Source organism: Thalassophryne amazonica, chromosome 4, assembly GCF_902500255.1.
Source record: "Thalassophryne amazonica chromosome 4, fThaAma1.1, whole genome shotgun sequence".
Lineage (NCBI taxonomy): Eukaryota > Metazoa > Chordata > Actinopteri > Batrachoidiformes > Batrachoididae > Thalassophryne > Thalassophryne amazonica.
In genome coordinates, this window is record NC_047106.1 from 116,599,017 (window position 1) to 116,608,531 (window position 9,515).

Consider the following 9,515-nt stretch of genomic DNA (forward strand, 5'->3'; position numbering starts at 1 on the left):
GTGGAGGTTTTCAGCTTGAACAGGCTGACGACGCCGCCTGAGAGCGCTGCGCGACGTCTCGCACCGTGAAAAGTCCTTAAAGCGACAGAATCACCTCAAAATCTCTCATCAGCCGTTAAAATTTTCACTGAAAACCATCTTAATTTTTCGAACCGTGTCCACTTTGATGTGTCTCACAGGTTTAGAAAAAATTTTGATCAAACAAAGCGCCAGTCTCTCAGCAACTTCTCAGACAAAGGAATTCCGACGAGGGGCTGGACGACTCCTCCCACAAGGAGTGCTCACAGGCGAATGACGTCACCGACAGGCGTGGAAAAACTCACGCATGCGCACGAGGGTTCAAGCATGTCTGACGTAAAAACACATGAATGAAATCCATATAGTTTTTGAAAAAAATAAAAAGGACCGTAACATTATTGACAGCCCTCGTATCCCCCTTCAGAAGTGACTTTGTATAAGTCAGTGATCCTAACGATAATGAGGCTCTGTATCAACTTTCAGAAACTGCAATATGATGTCTAGATAATTGTTTCTTCCCTCGAATTTGTAAAAGATACCTGCAACTACCGGTTAAAGCCACCATGTTATTGTTTTTTTTTTTTTTTGTTTGTTTGTTTTTTTTTTTACTTTAATTTGTAAATTCAAGAAAAGGACTCTTCTTGTGATGAAACAGATTGTATTGTATTGTTTGCTTCCTATTCAATAAAAAGTAAATGGAAAAAAAAGAAAGTAAATAAATAAATATGTTTTAAGTCTTGACTTAAAAATGTCCACAGACTCCGACTGCCTCACTGAGGGCCATGTACATGCACTAACCCAGAATGAGATTGCCCACTCAACAAACTTCCCCAGCCTTCTGGACATAATGAAGGGACTTCGGCTGTCGTACCTGGCTTTTCCCCTTTGTGTACCCCTAGAATGGATAATTTTTAGCTTAAATTTTCAAAAGCTGCCCCCCTTCCGCACCATCCCCCCCGGTCACTTTTCCCTCGACATTAACCCTTGCGCTACAATTTTATTGTAGCTAGAACCCTGTTGATTCACATGAGTTGTTAATTCATGGCAAAGTACATTATTAAATGAGCATTATTAAATAACGAGATAAAGAAAATCAGGTGTACAAGACACCAGAGGGCTACATAAATTTTCTGGTAACTCAGTGTGCTGCATACATCCATGGCCCTCATCTGATGATAATTTCATCAGTACAAATGGTAGCTATATTCATGCATGCTCCACGGGAATTTTTAAATAAGATACCCCTAATTGCAATATTTGTTCAAAACTTTTTTCACTGATGCACACTATGTATCTTCTCTTAAATTCATATTTTATTTTTTTAGATGGCACAAAGCAGAAAAAGCAAGGTGTGGGACTACTACACTGAGGACACTTCCGGTAATGTTGTCTGTAATATTTGCACAGCTGAAGTAAGCCAAGGATCAAGTAAGCTGAAATTAAAAAACACCACAAATCTTTGGTGCCACCTTAAAAGTAAACATAAAAATGCTTATGAGAAAGCACAAGAAAAAGCAGCACAATACATGCCAAGGAGCACTCAGCCTACACTCACACAAGTGTTGGATAAAACAACAAAGTGGTCCACAAATGATCCACGATCAAAAGAAATGGACAAAGTTATAATGGAGATGATTGCTTCTGATGTCATGCCCTATGCGGTTGTGGAGGGTGAAGGGTTTAAAAGACTACTGGCCAAGGCAGAACCCCGATATACTCCAAAAAGTGAAAAGTATTTCCGTATGCAGCTGATGCAGGAAATGCACTCAGAAGTTGCGAGAAGAGTAAAGGAACTTCTCTCTGTGGAAAATGCAGGAAATAGCATTGCCTTTACCAAAGACTGTTGGTCTGGATCAACTGAGTCTCTCATGAGCTTAACTGCCCACTTCATTGACAAACACTGGGAGAGAGTCCAAATTGTGTTGAATGTAAAAGCCATGTTTGGGTCCCACACAGGGCAATACATCAGTGAGACTTTCTTGACTTTACTAAAGGAATGGGACATTGATGCACAGCGTGCTCATTTGGTGCTGAGGGACAGTGGTGCAAACATGGTCAAAGGATTAAAACTTGCAGAGATGCCTGGCCTGAGTTGTACTGCGCATACCCTTCAATTGGTTATCAATGATGGCCTCCCTTCCCAGAGGATGGTGGGGGACATACTGGCCAAATTGAAGAGAATAGCCACACACTTTAACCACTCTGTTGTAGCACAGCAGCGACTGTCGGTCATTCAGGAGGAGGTCGGTGTTCCTAAACATTCAATTCTCCAGGCAGTTCCTACCAGGTGGGATTCAACCCTCCACATGCTTGCCAGGATGTTGGAGCAAAAGAGAGCTGTCACAACCTACTCTTGTGACCATGGCCATTTTCTATGTCCAACTGCTGAAGAATGGGACGTGGCAGCCAACCTGGTTGACACATTGACACCACTAGAAGAAATAACGTGTGAAATGAGTAAAGAAGATTCCTCGGCCTCCTGCATCATACCATGTGTAGCAGTGCTCCGGCATCTGCTTGAGTCAGAATGACCTAGCAGCAGAGGAATCAAAACACTTAGGAAGACTATGCTGGAGAGTTTTGAGAAAAGATTCTCTCATCTGCAAGACACAAAAGAGATGGTGCTGGCATGTCTCTTTGATCCACGTTACAAGGAGTGGCCCTTCTCACCAGAGACACTGGCCAAAGCTAAAGCCTGGCTCAAGGAAGAGGTCGAAAGTATACCTGCAGAAACGCAAGCAGTCACAATCCCAGCAGAAACTGGTAGTGATGATGATGATGATGGCAAGGGAGAGCCCAAAAAAACAAGGCTGGAGGAGGGTCAAAATCCCAGTGTACTGGACAGCCTTTATGACACCATGCTTGCTTCAACAAATGAAGAACAAGAACCTGAGGGGATCCTTGAAGAGCTGGAGCGGTAGTTGAGGGAGCCAATGATAGAAAGAAAAAAAAGGGAACCCCCTGGAGTGGTGGAAGAGTAACAGTTACTGCTTCACTAGAATGTCAGCCTTGGCCAGGAAGTATCTCTGCTGTCCACCTTCTTCTGTGCCAAGTGAGAGGGTGTTCAGTGTCATTGGCAACATTTATGAGGAGAGACGCAGCTCCCTCAAAGGAGAAAATGCAGAGAAACTGTGCTTCCTATGCTACAACTTACCTCTGTTATAGTGGTAATATTAAGAGTACCTGAAACTAAAGGGGGCTTGTGAAAAAGTTAACATAATATTATTATGTTAACATAATATTTACATAATGAAAAATATCCTGCCAGTCCTATCGTCTGTTTGCTTTCCACCCAAAGGGACCAAGAATGAAGGGCGAATGTTTCAAGATTTGTTTAATAACTTTTGTAGAGTTGAGGGGTTTTTTTTTGTAATGTTATTTATCTTTTCCTTAGAGATTAATGCAATTTTGCACAGATTTTTTTTGTACTAGACACTTCTTTGTTACTGTTCTTGAAAATTGCACAAACATACTACAGGGTCTTGTGAAAAGAATCTTATTTTACTGTTATATGATAGTTTCCTCACATGTTATATCAGGGTCCATGTTTTCTTGTTAAAATGTTCTACCAGCACTAAAACCAACCTCTGCTTGCACTAAGGTTGTTTGAAAGTTTTTTTTTTGTTCTTGAAAGTTGCAGAATAGAAAAATAAAGAAGTCTTGTGAAAATGATGTTTCCTTAATGTTTGTGTTTCTTTCCTCTCACAATTACTTGTCTGCAACTGAAAAAGTTTTTCTACCTGTAATATAACCTATATCTAAGTTGCAGCAACAAAAGGTACAAGCTCAGATGTATATTACAACTCTTTTTAAGGATATGTATTTGCTATTTATAAGATTGCATTTTTTGAACTTGAAAATTCTTCTGTTATAAAGTTAATCAATATGAGGACAAAGCTTCAGCTTTTAGCTCATACCTTTTTTGTTAAGGGTCCAAAAAAGAACATTTTATTCATTAAAAAAAAAAAAAAAAATATCGGCTGATTTATCGGCTTTCGGCAAATCAGCCGATTTATCGATTATCGGCATTTTTTTCATCCAAATATCGTTATTGGCATCGGCCTACCAAAAATGAAAAAACAACTTCAACATGCTCTCCTTAATACTAGGATTAGTGGGCCCTAGGACTAGTGGACCCTAGAACTAGTGGGAAGTTCCCAAAATATCAGTGGTTCCGCTGAGTGATTGAATGCAACTCTTGGGTTTTGTCCTCTTGCAATATCATTCCAGTGAAGCTTTTACAAGAACGACAATTCCAGTAGTCATGGTGAAAGAAGGGTAAGTCATGCAAAATTTTGCCAATTTGTGTTAAAAAAAAAATCCATATTGCTATATCATTATCGGTTACAAGGTTTAACAAGCTCCCCATCTCTTACGCTGTCCACACATACCACACCAAATCTAGACATTTTTCGGTACATCATGTGACCTGTAGTAGCAGAAAATGTCTTTCCATCGCAGTTTTGTGAAATATGGCTTTTTCAAATCACCTGAAATCCACATATTTTTTTTTCAAAATGCAAATGGTTCTATAAAGTGTATTTTCAATTTGCAGCTTGAAATTGCTTAATCTGGAGGTTAATGGAAACCTGCACAATGTCATCACATTTCTACCCCCACACATTTTGTGAGACTGCACAGAGGGAAAATGCTTTTTAAATCCCATTTGTGTTGAAGTAAGTGTTGAATTATTTTATGGCCTTGATAGCATGAGCACACCCCTGCATGAAAGGCTTGGCCCTTTGGTTAGCTAACCTGCCCCAACATGGAGTTTATCGTTCATCTAAGGGTACTGTAATGATATACATCTATAGCTACAGTAGAGAAGCTTGAATCTTCGACTGGACTGGGTTGCTTGATGTGAGGATGTTTCACTTCAAATCACAGAAGCTTCCTCAGCTAAAATTCTTGCTCTGGTAGTCTGACATCTGTCTTGACTCTTGTAGAGAAGAATAAACCAGAAGCCAACAAAAACTGGAGTTTTTAACCTAACCAGACCCCTCCTACCGAGAGGCTGACAGCTATAGGCTAGTGACTAAACAATAGCTCTAATTAGCACCTATTGTGCACTCTCCTAATGATGGGATGGAAGCCTCCCCTGATGGCTCCCTTGGCGACTCTCCTGATGACGTGAATGACTCATTAGCATGAACAAAAGACTGAAACTGCTTAGACCTGAGTACCCCATTGTAAACAGGGGACAAAGCGTGTCTGAGACCCGCCCCCCAGTTAAGGCTGGGTTTCAACTGTTTTACAAAGAATGCTTCCTTGACACCTCTCTCAAACCATTTCTTCTCTCTGGCTAAGATTTTAACTTCCTTGTCCTCAAACGTGTGGTTAGTGTCTTTCAGGTGGAGATGAACTGCAGACTGAGGTCCACTGGCGCCCTCTCTGCGGTGCTGGTATAGCCTCTTGTTTAAAGGTTGCTTAGTCTCACCTATGTAGTGTTCATTACAGTTTTCCTGACATCTGATATAATACACTACATTGCTATGTTTGTAACTAGGGATCCTGTCCTTAGGGTGAACTAATTTCTGTCTCAAGGTGTTAACCGGTTTAAAGTAAACTGGGATTTTGTGCTGTCTGAAGATCCTCTGTAGTTTTTCCCCTACTCCTGCTAAATAAGGGAGAGACACTCCTCTTCTTCTTGTCTCCGTCTCCTGTCTATCTGGTCTCTTTGTTTTCTGGGACTTCTGCACTTTGTCCAGGGACCATCGTGGGTACCCACATACTGTGAGGGCTTTCCGTACAAGTTGTTGTTCTTTAGCCCTTCCCTCTGCAGTTGTGGGCACCTGTAGGGCTCTGTGTTGAAGAATCCTGATCACCCCGAGCTTGTGTTCAAGGGGGTGGTTTGAGCCAAAGAGCAGATATTGGTCAGTTTAGGTTAGGTTAAAAACTCCAGCTTTTGTTGGCTTCTGGTTTATTCTTCTCTACAAGAGTCAAGACAGAAGTCAGACTACCAGAGCAAGAATTTTAGCTGAGGAAGCTTCTGTGATTTGAAGCGAAACGTCCTCACGTCAAGCAACCCAGTCCAGTCGAAGATTCAAGCTTCTCTACTATGGAAACCACCTGGACAACTGAGAGCCTACACAGAATCTATAGCTACATTTTACAACTTATCTAACTCTCAGATATTTAGTTAATGCCATCGTTATGAAGAGTTTGTTTGCTTTTTACTGCTTTTGTTGACAATAGAGAGCAAGAGAAATGTGGGAGGGCTGCTGGCTGAAGCTAACGTGCTTGAGATTGCAAGGCATCATGTCATGACATTTTTTCCTTTAAGCAGTGAAAGATGTTATGTGACAGGATTATTTTCTGTTTGTGAGCAGGGAAAGATGTCCTGTACATGCCACACCACTGTCAGATTATTGATACATACTGCAGTCCAGTGCAGAAAAGCCAGTGTAAAAATAGTCTGTCACAGTTTATGTCAAATCCTGGAGATGTTTTGTTACCTCCTACGTAGCATGCTTGTTTCATATATATATATATATATATATATATATATATATAAGGAAACTTTAATTACAATCAAATTTCAGAATTTTCAGTTCATTATATAAAAGACCCTGCAGCTTAAAGATAGTCTTATACATAACTGGTGTTATTATCGAGTCTCAGCTTGTTTACTGAAAGAGAATCAAGTGATTGGCAGGGTTTTATCCACGCACGCTTCACCGTCTCAAAAACACCCACTTCTGCTGGCAGGAGATGCTCAGCAAAGCCCTCACACATATTTGACAATTTTAAAGAAATATGAAAAAAAAATAGTTATGCCATCATTGTCACTTCTGTGGACAAAAATGCAGCAACATTTTGTCTGTTTATTTTTCACGTGTCCAAGAAAACTTTAGGAATACATTTAATTTCACTGTAAGATGCATTAATTGAATCACATTGTTCCCTACAGGACGTGAAGAAAGTGCTTCTCATTACTTTGCTGAATGCTGCTGCAGCACTAATTGAAACAAGTAGTATTTGTGTTCATGTTGGGTGGGGTTGTTAATGTGAAGAGAACAGGATACATAAATCTTCCAGATTAGCTTTCATTCTTTTAAAAGCTACTGTGAATTACGCAGTCAGTCATTAATTTTTTAATGTGATGGCTATGTACTCCATTAAATTACACTTAAATCCTTATTCCTTGTATGAAACAGCATATATTTAACATTAATATTTCAGAAATGTTTCTACTGGGCTCACATGGAGTTATTCACAACTAGAAAACTACCCACCCACTGGGTAGTTTACAAGGTGAAGATTTCGAATGCTAAAATCATATATCCTGGAATGGAATTATAATAATTTTATCTTTTACCTGCTATAACATCATCATGATGGCGACAGAGTTTGAATAAATGAATGACTGAGTTTATTCGGCACACAATTCAACAACAAAAACAAAAAACCTCATAACAAAGCAACTTTACAAAGGTCCTGTGTGGCCGAAAGGGCAGAAGCAAAGCTTATAAATACCCACTACTTATACTAAAAAATAAGAACTATATACACACACAAACAAAATTTCATAAACACATATCTACAGTTATATATATATATATATATATATATATATATATATATATATATATATATATATATATATATATATATATATATATATATATATATATATATACATACACACACACACAATGACAATACCAAAAAGAAAAAACATGCAAAGTTAGTCAATGAACTCAATTTCACAAAATACAACCAGACATACACTGGCACACAACACACAAACCCGAAAGTAATAAATCAATAGACCTAAGTCTTCAACTATAGCACGCAATTTTGTTATTCTTGTAATGTCTTTTAAAGCCTACTAATGTACCAAGTACTTTAATGTTGTCGGGACAGTTGTTCCATTTGTTAACACCTTTGACAGATACACAATGACTTTTTGCAGTAGTTCAGATCCTTGATTTCTCAAAAAATAAAATTCCTCTAAAATTATAACTGGAGTCCCTCAGTTTAAAAAAAAAATCCTGGACATGTTGTGGCAGCAGTTTATTTTTAACTTTATACATAATTTGTATTGTAATATAATCAATCAAGTCCCAGAATTTTAGAATATGTAACCAAGAAAACAATGGATTTGTTGGCTCGCAACGTGATTTGTTACAAATAATTCTTACAGCTTTCTTTTGCAACAAAAATATTGGATTAGTATTAGTTTTATATGTATTTCCCCATACCTCAACAGTAGGTATGGGGAAGTTAAAGTTCAGCGCTGACACTCGCCAATTTGAGTGAAGTGGGACCGGAGTCATTTCTATGATTAAAAGTCCGACCATTTATTTTTTCACACTGTGCTCAGACTCAGACCCGCAGCCTTAACATGCATCTGCTGAATCAGACACAAAAGGCTGTGATTTGACACTTTTCTGCTTTTGTTCCTTCGTCTGCCATCATATTATATATATTATTTATTATTAGGGGAGGTGATGGTCTAGTAGTTAAGGTGTTGGGCTTGAGTCCAGAAGATCATGGGTTCAAATCCCCGCCTGACTGGAAAATCACTAAGGGCCCTTGGGCAAGGCCTTTAATCCCCTATTGCTCCCGGTGTGTAGTGAGCGCCTTGTATGGCAGCACCCTGACATCGGGGTGAATGTGAGGCATAATTGCAAAGAGCTTTGAGCGTCTGATGCAGATGGAAAAGTGCTATATAAATGCAGTCCATTTACCATTAGTATATATTATATGATATATAATATATATATTTTTGTGGTGCGCATGCTGATTAAAAATGGATCAGAAAAGTCTGCATATTTACAGCACAAAGTCAGAAAAAGAGGAAATTGTACACCTTACCTTTGATTTGAAGGTGATGATTGCAGAAAGAAAAGCTTGTTGTGGGTCACATTATTCCAGAATAAAGCATAATCCAGAGACAGAGAACTTTAAAACTGTCATGCTCGCCATTGCATGACCCGGAGTTACAATGCTGCAGCTACATAAATCAGGCTTTAAATGAATTAAATAAATCATCATAAATTGTAAATTTGACAGCTTAACTATTTTTTTTTATACTTTTTATTTGTAAATATTTTTGAACAAATAACAAATGCAACATTGTGAGGTCAGAGGAGATCAGTATGTCAAACCATACAGAGATTACAGATTTTATACATTAATTTTCCTGTCACAACTCTTTTTAAAGTCCAGCCATTTTCTCCAACGTCTCTTTCCCAAGTCGCCTTGTAGCCGCAGGGTATAAGTCATAGCTTCCATCATCTTAATGCTCTCTACTATGGAAATGAAAAGGCTTATAGTGGGCGGGTCTTTAGCCAACCAACATTTTGTAATAGCTTTCTTGGCTGATGCCAAGAGGATTTTCAAGAGATAGATGTCATCTGTGGTCCACTCATCAGGGAAACATCCCAAGTACATGGATACAAATGAGCTGTCCACATTAAAGCCCAGAGTTTTGGGCATATTTTTATTACTTCTGTCCAAAAAGGTTGTATGAATGGGCAAGACCAGAATAT

The 9,515-nt window shown here is 38.8% G+C and overlaps 1 pseudogene; it reads left to right on the forward strand.

Annotated features, from left to right (window-relative positions):
• The first annotated feature begins 1,343 nt into the window (after window positions 1-1,343).
• LOC117509019 lies at window positions 1,344-3,183 on the forward strand (annotated as a pseudogene).
• The last annotated feature ends 6,332 nt before the right edge of the window (window positions 3,184-9,515 follow it).